General features: G+C 45.4%; 1 long non-coding RNA gene across 1 annotated transcript; it reads left to right on the top strand.

The window, feature by feature from the left end:
• The first annotated feature begins 734 nt into the window (after nt 1-734).
• Nucleotides 735-4,855, top strand: LOC112544852 (uncharacterized). The gene is made up of 3 exons (XR_003088179.2): nt 735-916; nt 4,001-4,203; nt 4,638-4,855. It is a non-coding gene; the product is annotated as an uncharacterized LOC112544852 (long non-coding RNA).
• The last annotated feature ends 4,860 nt before the right edge of the window (nt 4,856-9,715 follow it).

Here is a 9,715-nt window from a genome sequence, read left to right as displayed (position 1 = left end):
AATCCTGGAATCACACTGGACAGCTCTCTGAAAACATCCAGTCAATGTACAGCGGCAGTCAAAAAAGCCCACAGAATGTTAGGAATAATTTAAAAACGGGATAGAGAATAAGACAGAGAACAGCTCATTGCCTCGATATAAATCCATGGGACGCCCACATCTTGAATACGGCGGACAGATGTGGTCACCTCATCTCAAAAAAGATATCTCAGCACTGGAAACGGTTCAGAAAAGGGCAACAAAAATGATGAGGGGTTTGGAACAGCTGCCATATGAGGAGAGATTAAAAAGACGGGGACTTTTCAGCTTAGAAAAGGGGGGACGAACGGGGGATATGAGAGGTATATAAAATCATGACTGGTGTGGAGAAAGTGAATACGGAAAAGTTATTTGCTTGTTTTCATAACACAAGAACTAGGGGTCACCAAATGAAATGAATAGGTAGCAGATTTAAAACAAATAAAAGGAAGTATCACTCAGCGCACAGTCAACCTGTGGAACTCCTTGCCAGAGGATGTTGAGAAGACAGGACTTTAACAGGGTTCAGAAAAGAGCTAGGTACTTTTGTGGAGGACAGGTCCATCGATGGCTATTAGCCAGGATTGGCAGGAATGGTGACCCTAGACTCTATTTGTCAGGGGCTGGAAATAGGTGACAGGGGATGGGTCACATGAGGATTCCCTGTTCTGTTCACCTCCTCTGGGGCACCTGTCATTGGCCACTGTTGGAAGACAGGACGCTGGGCTAGATGGACCTTTGGTCTGACCCAGTCTGGACATTCTTATGTTCTTACGTCAGTATCACTATCTCCATATTACAGCTGGGGACACTGAGGCACGTGGCAGTGATGTGACTTCTCCAAGGCCATCCCACCAGGCCAGTGGCAGAACCAGGAAAAAAAATACACATGCTCAAGGTATGAGTTCAGTGGTACATCCACTACAACCCACTGCGTCCCTGGGATATAGACATGTGTGGGGCTTTTCTGGCCTAATTCCCTTGGGCAAAGAATTTTGGTTACTGCATTTAGTTGAGTTCTCAACCTTGGAGGTTTGGAGCATCGGTAATTGGCCATCTGCTTTCCTTGCTTTGCTTTGTTTTAATACGGTTTATCCAACTTCTTGTCCTTTTTATTTGTGTGCTAGAGGCGTGATTTGCTGTATCCGATTGCGGCCATCTTTTGGTTTTGCCTTGATAAAGTGCTGTGCACAAATGAATTGCCTCATGATCATGGCTTTCGGGATCCCCACTTAAGGGACAGCACCTATTCTTCTCTGGAGTGCTGAAAGATCCACGCGGCTTTTTGTTTTATGGAGCACTTATGCTAGATCGCTTCCCAGATATATCTTGGTAGCCTGCTAGTGCACGATGCTCAGAGTTATGTCTCGGAGTGTAGAGACGATGACTTCCAGGAAGTGTTTGTCGAGATAAATCGGTGTATGTGGAGGATGGAATAACACCAGTGTGTTGCGCTGTCTTGGCTTTCTCTTCTTTCCTGCCCAAACATAGATGTGGGTGGTTAGTACGTCACACCAACTTTCAGATCTAAGGTTCCCTTCAATAGGGAAGAGATGGTGGTCATCACACGGTCTTCCTAGCCTAATTCAAGTCATTTTAAATACAGGTACAAGCTCCCTGCCCTCAGATTCTGTGATGGGAGATTCAGCTCGGTTTCCACAATGTGACATCTCCAGGAAACTGTTAATGCTCTGCTGGCTGTACAGGTGGAATTAAAGGCCGGTTGGTTTGTGGAAGAAGAGTAGGAGAAACCCCAGTGACCTGGCTCAGAAACAGATCCCAAAGACCAGCTCCTCCACTGGTGCAATCAGCCAAGTTCCAATAGCGCGACACCAATTTATACCTACTGATGAACTGGCCCCATAACTCAAAGTCAGGTGTAACCTATTCCGTAACATGGACCAGATGGTGAAATTTCCTACATTTTCACTGCCAAGTGCTAGAGCCTTGGTCTAGAAAGCAGTCCAGGACACCTCGATCATATAATCTTAGAATCATAGAATACTAGGACTGGAAGGGACCTCGAGAGATCATCGAGTCCAGTCCCCTGCCCTCACAGTAGGACCCAACACCATCTAGACCATCCCTGATAGACATTTATCTAACCTACTCTTAAATATCTCCAGTGATGCAGATTCTACAACCTCCCTGGGCAATTTATTCCAGTGTTTAACCATCCTGACAGTTAGGAACTTTTTCCTAATGTCCAACCTAAATCTCCCTTGCTGCAGTTTAAGCCCATTGCTTCTTGTTCTATCCTTAGAGGCCAGGAAGAACAAGTTTTCTCCCTCCTCTTTGTGACACCGTTTTAGATACCTGAAAACCACTACCATGTCCCCCCTCAATCTTCTATTTCCAAACTAAACAAGCCCAGTTCTTTCAGTCTTCCGTCATAGGCCATGTTCTCTAGAGCTTTCATCATTCTTGTTGCTCTTCTCTGGACCCTCTCCGATTTCTCTGCATCCTTCTTGAAATGTGGCGCCCAGCACTGGACACAATCCTCCATCTGAGGCCTAACCAGCGCAGAGTAGAGCGGAAGAATGACTTCTCGTGTGTTGCTCACAACACACCTGTTAATGCATCCTAGAATCACGTTGGGTTTTTTTGCAACAGCGTCACACTGTTGACTCATGTTTAGCTTGTGGTCCACTACAACCCCTAGATCCCTTTCTGCCGTACTCCTTCCTAGACAGTCGCTTCCCATTCTGTAGGTGTGAAATTCTGTATCATGACAGATGCTTCGCTGAACTAAACTCTGCCCTGTCAGATACTTTTCCCGATGCTTTGTGAGGACCATATTCTGTTCCTGAGCCACGGCACGAGGGCCAGCTTATAGAAGCGTGTTTCCTCTGCACACATACACAAGTAATCAAGATCAAAGGACTGAATCCTACCATTTTTTTGCCTGGAGAAAGCTTCTCCAAAGTCTTTTTTGACTAAACTTGTTCTTCCGCAGGGAACTCTGAGCCAATTCTAAAGGAGTCAGAGCAAAGTCAATCATCCAGAGAGGCTATTCTCTGTCCCTTCCCATCCTCTACCCACACTCCATTTGTATTTATTTTTTTCCCTATTTTATTTTGATTTTCCTTAAGCAGAGTCATTAATCTTCCTCACACACACACAGCTCTGACAGCTGGGGTCATGACACCTCCAGCGCCTCTGAAGGAGACACTCCGTAGTCAGGGCGGAGAGGAAAAAGGAAAAAACCTGCATAGCTCACCAGCTACTGAGATTTGATTAGAAGGCCAGATTGGGTGAGGTCATGTGAACAGGAGATGAGGGGGAAGGGAAGAGAGAGGAAAACGCCACAACTCCCCTAAGAAACTCCAAGACCCACTGAAAAGGTCAACATGCTTTTGAATCATCCGCATTGCTCTCTGACACAAAAATACACTCAGCCTGGCCTAGAGATACTTGATAAAGAAGCTAATGAAGTGGAAATATTGCGGCAAGAACAGAATAGGCCTCTCTCCTCCTGGCATCCCATGATGCTCCATTGGGTTGCTATGGAGATTTGGAAGAGAGGGGTTTTTTGTTGTGTTGGAGGGCCTTCTCCCTTCCCACTAACCTTGACCTTTTACAGGGTTTCCTCTCTTTTTTTGTAAGCGATAAGGAATTCCATTTCTTCTTATCTGGTCATGGCTGGCTGGCTGGCACTGAGGTGTGTGGGGGGCCGTCAGCTCGTCTCGGCGCATGTAGATTCAACAAGGATAAGAGGAAGAAAATGCAGCGCGGATAGTTAATTAAGGCTGATATTGCAAAGGACATTGTTTGCTGAATAATGAATTCCATATGCTTTGGAAACACAAGTGCAATTAAAGGTGTGAGAGATGGAGAGAAATGAAGGGCAGAGGGGAATGAGGAGAAATGTGTGCTGGGCCATATGTGACAGTCCACAAGGTCCTTCCTGGCCCTCCACGTTGACAGGTGCACACACAAAAAGGCGCATCTTGCATTCTAACCACAAATTACTTATCAACAGGACAGAGGCGGGGGCTGCTTCGGTGCCACAGGTGACAAAGGTTGCCCGTGGGATCCAGCTAAATAGAAAATGACTCCGGAGGAATTCTGGGGCGGTTGAAGCCAGTGTGCGCTGGGCGACAGGAGGGCTACAGAGTCAGGCAGGCAGGCTGGAAGTGGCAGCTGCTGCATAAAAGCTAACACAAGCTCATTTTCAAGTAGCCGGTAAGGAGTGAAGAAGCACCTAGCTACCCTACCCACCTCCATTCTCTCCACAACAGGCTTCACCCAGCCCTCAGTCCCACCCGGACTGGGGCGCTGCCCCCTCCCACAGCTCTGGCGGCCATTTAAAGGCCCGGGCTGTTGCCGCAGTAACGGCAGCAATGGCCGGGAGCCTCGGGCCTCTGAATTGCCGGGATCTGGGGCAACTGTTCTCTTTGCCCCCCATCGGCAGGCCTGCCTACCCACCTACCTCCTAAATTACCTCTGTGCTCCTCCCAATGCATCTTATGGGGCAAAGCTTCCTCAGGTTGTTGCCCACTGGCAGGAACCCTTCCGGCCTGCCCGTCAGTCACTCACAGGTTGCTGCATCTGATCTTTGAGTGCTAGGGGGGAAAAAAAATTCATAAAAGATGTATTGAAACAAATTTCTCTTTCAGCCAAGAGTGCTGTTGAACAGATCGCCTTTTCATTTGGTCTCTCGCGCTGCTCCCGAGCTCACTCGCCGAATGCCGCTCCCAGCCCGCCAAAACATATTCAATAAACAGGGAAATCCATCTCCTTCGGCTTACGGCAGCATTGTCTTCAGCCCCTTGGAGATGAGACAGCTGTGCTCCCGTTTATCACTTCAGCCACATGGAGCGTGATTGCAAACAAGGGCTGAAATAATAAAGGATAGGTAACATTCCTAGCAGTGAAACTCTTGCTGTCGTCGTGCGCCGAGATAACAAGGAGCAACCACCCTGCACGCCTGTCCTGTTTGGATAAGGATCTTGCCACCACGAGATACAAGAGAGATGCACTTTCTAAAATAATATCCTTGTTCCTGTCACTTTGCCTAGGTTAGGTAAGAGATAGCACCCTTCCTCTCGCACACACCCTCCATGAGGAGCCAGAAAGAGTGGGAAAGCCAAGTCTTCCATGAGGATGGCCTCAGCCTCTTTCAGACCATATCAAGTGCCCCATAGACTATTGTACATGGGGGGGGGGGGGCCCATTCCACTCCACTGATGGGGTGGTTCCTGGGATACGTGTGTCATGCGTCTCACCAGGATCTCCTATTGGTGTGACTGCAAGGGCTGGTCCTGTCTGGTGCATGTGGCAGTACATACTGGTGCCACCACTCCGAGCCGGTATTCATCCGCGGTTAATGCTAGCTCTGGCCAACATTTTTTTTTTTTTTTTGCTGAAATATTTTTCAGTGAAAATTATATTTTCTTGTCCAAGACAAAAAAAGGTTGTATAAAATTTTCATGCGTTTCAGGGGGTAGCTGAGTGAGTCTGTACATGTAAACTGAAAAAACAACAACTAGTCTGGTCGCACTTTAGAGACTAACAAAACATGTCGATGGTATCATGAGCTTTTGTGGGCACAGCCCACTTCTTCAGATTACCGGAGTGTTTCATGTAGATTAAAAATGTCCAGTTTTTAAACCAGAATCTGAACTCTTTTTCCCCAGAAGTTTTTTCCATGTTTTTTTATAATTATTCCCAGGAAAAACAACAAAAAATAGGTCCCACCCCCAAAAAAATCTGTTTTTCATTTTTGGAAAAATAAGGAAAAAATTGGTTTCTATTCCAAAGAATGAAGAACAAAATGTTCACAGGAACTTTGAAAAAATGCATTCCTCTCCCTTTCCCTCCAAACCCCCCAAATCCTGTGAAAAACTGACACTTTTCAACCAGCTCTAGTTACCATAATATGGTGCGTCTGACTTTTTAATATTTTCCTATGTTAAGAAGAGGCATACGCCCCAGTATCTCAGCTACTGCAGGAGGTAAGAAATTATTTTGAATGGAGACCACTTTCCATTGGCTTCCCGTTTCAGCGAATATGAAGATTTACTTACCCTGGCGATAAATATTTAACTTGGTTTGGCTTCACTGATTATTTACCTCTCCAGTCAATATATCTTGGTTTTTGCCTTGACAAAAGTGAGTACTTGCCTATTAGTATATTAACCTTTATAAAAGAGATAACGGCTGTTTTTCCTTTAATAGGATAATGCACCAATTAGCTAACAAAAAACAAGATTTTTGTATGGCAGTGTTTTCTCAACACCGACATCCCCGCTGCATAACTTGGCACAAATGAAGCAAAATGCATTTACTACATTTGTAGGGCTGCTGGTCTTTTGTAATCCGTTAGCGGTTTCTAAGATTGCAATTTGCACCGCGACGAAAGACTCTCAGCAGTTTATTATTAATAAAATGTTTTAAATTGTGGAAGACTTTCCAGACAGGATTCAACGCATGCACGAGACACGTTTAGAACACAGCTGGATCCAAGTGTGATCCATTGCATGCACTAGCAGGGGGAGAGAGAGCTATGTATGACATGGACCACTTTTATCGACCCAGCTGATTTTTCCCAAACAAGCTTTTCCTGGGGACATATCGATGACTTCAAGGTCTGTTGCAGCATCTAAGTTCTGACCCACAAACGTCATTGCAATGACGCATTAGGAAAGGGGATTCAAAGCCAACCTCTAAATACTGGAAGCTAGAATGAAATTTTCCAGGGCGACAGCTTCCTCTGAAAAAGCTAATACCGGTCACCATCAGAGACGAGATACTGGGCTAGATGGACCTCAGTTCTGACACAGTTTGGCAATTCCCATGATCCCCAATGTCCCATTATTTGGCCAAAGTCCTTTTCACACACCTCTTGTAAATGACTAAGATCCCTCTTTTCCACACACACAAAAATAGGGATATTCCTGATGACCTGAGCAATATATAGCCTCGATAACCACAAATACTAAACTCCAGGACTGTGTCTAGACTGGCAAGTTTTTCCACAAAATCATCTGATTTTGCGGAAAAACTTGCCAGCTGTCTATACTGGCCGCTTGAATTTCCGCAAGAACACTGACGATCTCATGTAAGATCGTCAGTGTTCTTGAGGAAAAACTGTGCTGCTCCCGTTTAGGCAAAAGCCCTCTTGCACAAATCATTTGCGCAAGAGGGCCAGTGTAGACAGCTCAGGACTGTTTTCCGCAAAAAAGCCCCGATCGCGAAAATGGTGATCGGGGCTTTTTTGCAGAAAACCGCGTCTAGATTGGCCATGGACGCTTTTCTGCAAAAAGTGCTTTTGTGGAAAAGCATCCTGCCAATCTAGACGCGATTTTCCGAAAATGCTTTTAACTGAAAACTTTTCCGTTAAAAGCATTTCCGGAAAATCATGCCAGTGTAGACGTAGGCAGGGCTGTGTGAAATATGACTATGCACACAAGGACGAGCACATTTTCCTCCCCAGTCACTAAGTTACTAATATCTAACTTCTTGCTTTGTAAAGCAGGTTGGCGGTTAAAGGCACAACATAAAATCTAATTCCTCTAGACTGTAAAAATCCAAGGCTCCTTTTCATGATATATACTGCACCCCCCACCTCCCAAGCTAGATTGTAACTGTGCTGCTTTCTCAGGAAAACACTGTCCATAAACACTAGCCAGACTTTCTAAAACAGAGCAAAATATATATTGCCCATAAATTTGTCACCGTTTCATTAATCGGTATTCTGGGCATGTCTGCTTGCCCGGGGGCATGTTGCTGGCCTTGAGTAGCTGCTGGGAGCTAGAGAGGATGATTTGAGAGAATGTGCTAATCAGAAAAGAGTGAGCTAGAAGGCCACTGAGGCAGAGGGAAAAGCCAGAACACAGAGACTAAAAGTAATGGCTTAGATTTTCAGCCGGTGTAAATCAATGTCACCCTACTGAGGCCAACAGAGAGAAGTGGCCCTTGCTAGTCTTCCGTTCACTGGTGTCCATTTCCAAAGGCTTCTGGGTTTCTTAACAAAACATAAACAAAAGCGATAATCGTGTAATATGTTTATAAGTTCATCAAGACTCGCTAGGACCTGAGAAGGAGCTAACAAAGTGTGGTGAGGGGCAATGTGATGGCGGATGAAACGGCATGATACGCGCCGTAGTGCCAATCCAAAGTCCACCAAAAACAATGAGTTGGGTCTCAAAAAAATCACCAGATGGGCTAAAAAATGATGAGGGTTTTTTTACATAATAATAAAGTTGGGATCTTTTGGGTCTTCTGGTTCCTCGGTCTTTAGGCCACACTCGGGTTGCAATTTCCGTCTTGTTGCCTCAGCGGTGAGAACAGGAATGGAAGCTGTGTCTCCCACCTAACCCCATGACACTAAGGGTGCATCTCCACTGCACCGTAACTCAAAATAAGACACGCAATTTGAGCTGCGCAAATTGTGTACCTTATCGCAATGCTATTTCAAAATAGCTTATTTCGTCCTTTGGCGCGGTCTACACCGTGCCAAATTTTGTAATAAAGCGCTATTCCGAAACGTCCCTTACTCCTCGTAGAATGAATTTTACAGGGACGTCGGAATAGCGAGCCTGAAATAACGGGCTTGCTGTGAAGACATTGCAAAGCAATTTGGGGATACTCTGGTATCCGGAAATAGCACTGCAGTGTAGACGTACCCTAAGAGCTGGGAGGTTAAGAGAACCAGTAACTATCACAAAATCGGCCCTGAGAGTTGACAACACTGTAATAAGGTTCAAAGGAACAATCTGAAATATTCACGCACTTTGAATAGGTTCTCAGCTAACGTAAATTTTGCAACCAATCAAGAAAAAAGATCTAAGCGTGAGTATGAGTAATTTAATGAAGACAAGTGAACAAAAAGCCAGCAAGGATACAGAGAAAATACGCCTTGTTCCATATTCCTGATCGCTTGCTCTGAATGCTGAGTTCAGTTAATCTCAACATGGACCAAGTGAGCGAAGTCCAGGGGAAAAGAGGCGTAAAGAGATTTCACCTACCCAGAAATTCATGGCTCTCTCTCATGTGGTGGCTCTAACATTTTGCACCTCTCTTCCTGGCTGCTGCAGGAGCTGTAATGGGGCCTCCATGCCACAAGATGGCAGCAGCAGCCCCTCAAGAACCAGAGCCGTCTCAGAGACACTTCTTAAGTAGGGAAAATGGGACGTTACGTTACAATTGTATCTACTCTGGCAGATTTGGTAGATAAGCCCTGTAAACGAGACTGAATAGATCTAGGAGCCCTGGAATAAAGCTGCTTGAATGTTTCAGTTGGAATATTTTCACACACACACACCCCACCCCGAATGTACCTCTATGTCAAAATGGAGATTTCCGAAAGAAAACTATTTTTGACTAATGTGGGGTTTCTGTAAAAAATCATGAACCCCCCACCGCCCCCAAAAAATTGCTTTCGGTTGTTTTCTTGGGGGGAAGAACAGGGGACAGGAGAGCAGGAAAACAACAACAAGACAATTTTGGAGAATGTTTTCCGTGAAAACATTGCACGCTTTTTTTTGTTTTCCCCAAAATGTATAATAGGGAGTAAAACCATTTCCCAGACAAGTCTACCCTAACCAGTCCCTTGCAGTTCTATTTCCCAACCTGTAAAGCAGGGCTACTCGACTTTGGAAGCCCCGGGGGCCACAATGATACTCACCGCACAGGCCGAGGGCTGCAACTTAAATGCAAATAGATATGCAAATATATGCAAATAGCTTCTTTC

The sequence above is a fragment of the Pelodiscus sinensis genome, chromosome 10 (assembly GCF_049634645.1).
Source record: "Pelodiscus sinensis isolate JC-2024 chromosome 10, ASM4963464v1, whole genome shotgun sequence".
Lineage (NCBI taxonomy): Eukaryota > Metazoa > Chordata > Testudines > Trionychidae > Pelodiscus > Pelodiscus sinensis.
Note: the sequence above shows the minus strand (reverse complement) of the source record. Positions and strands in the feature narration are given on the sequence as shown.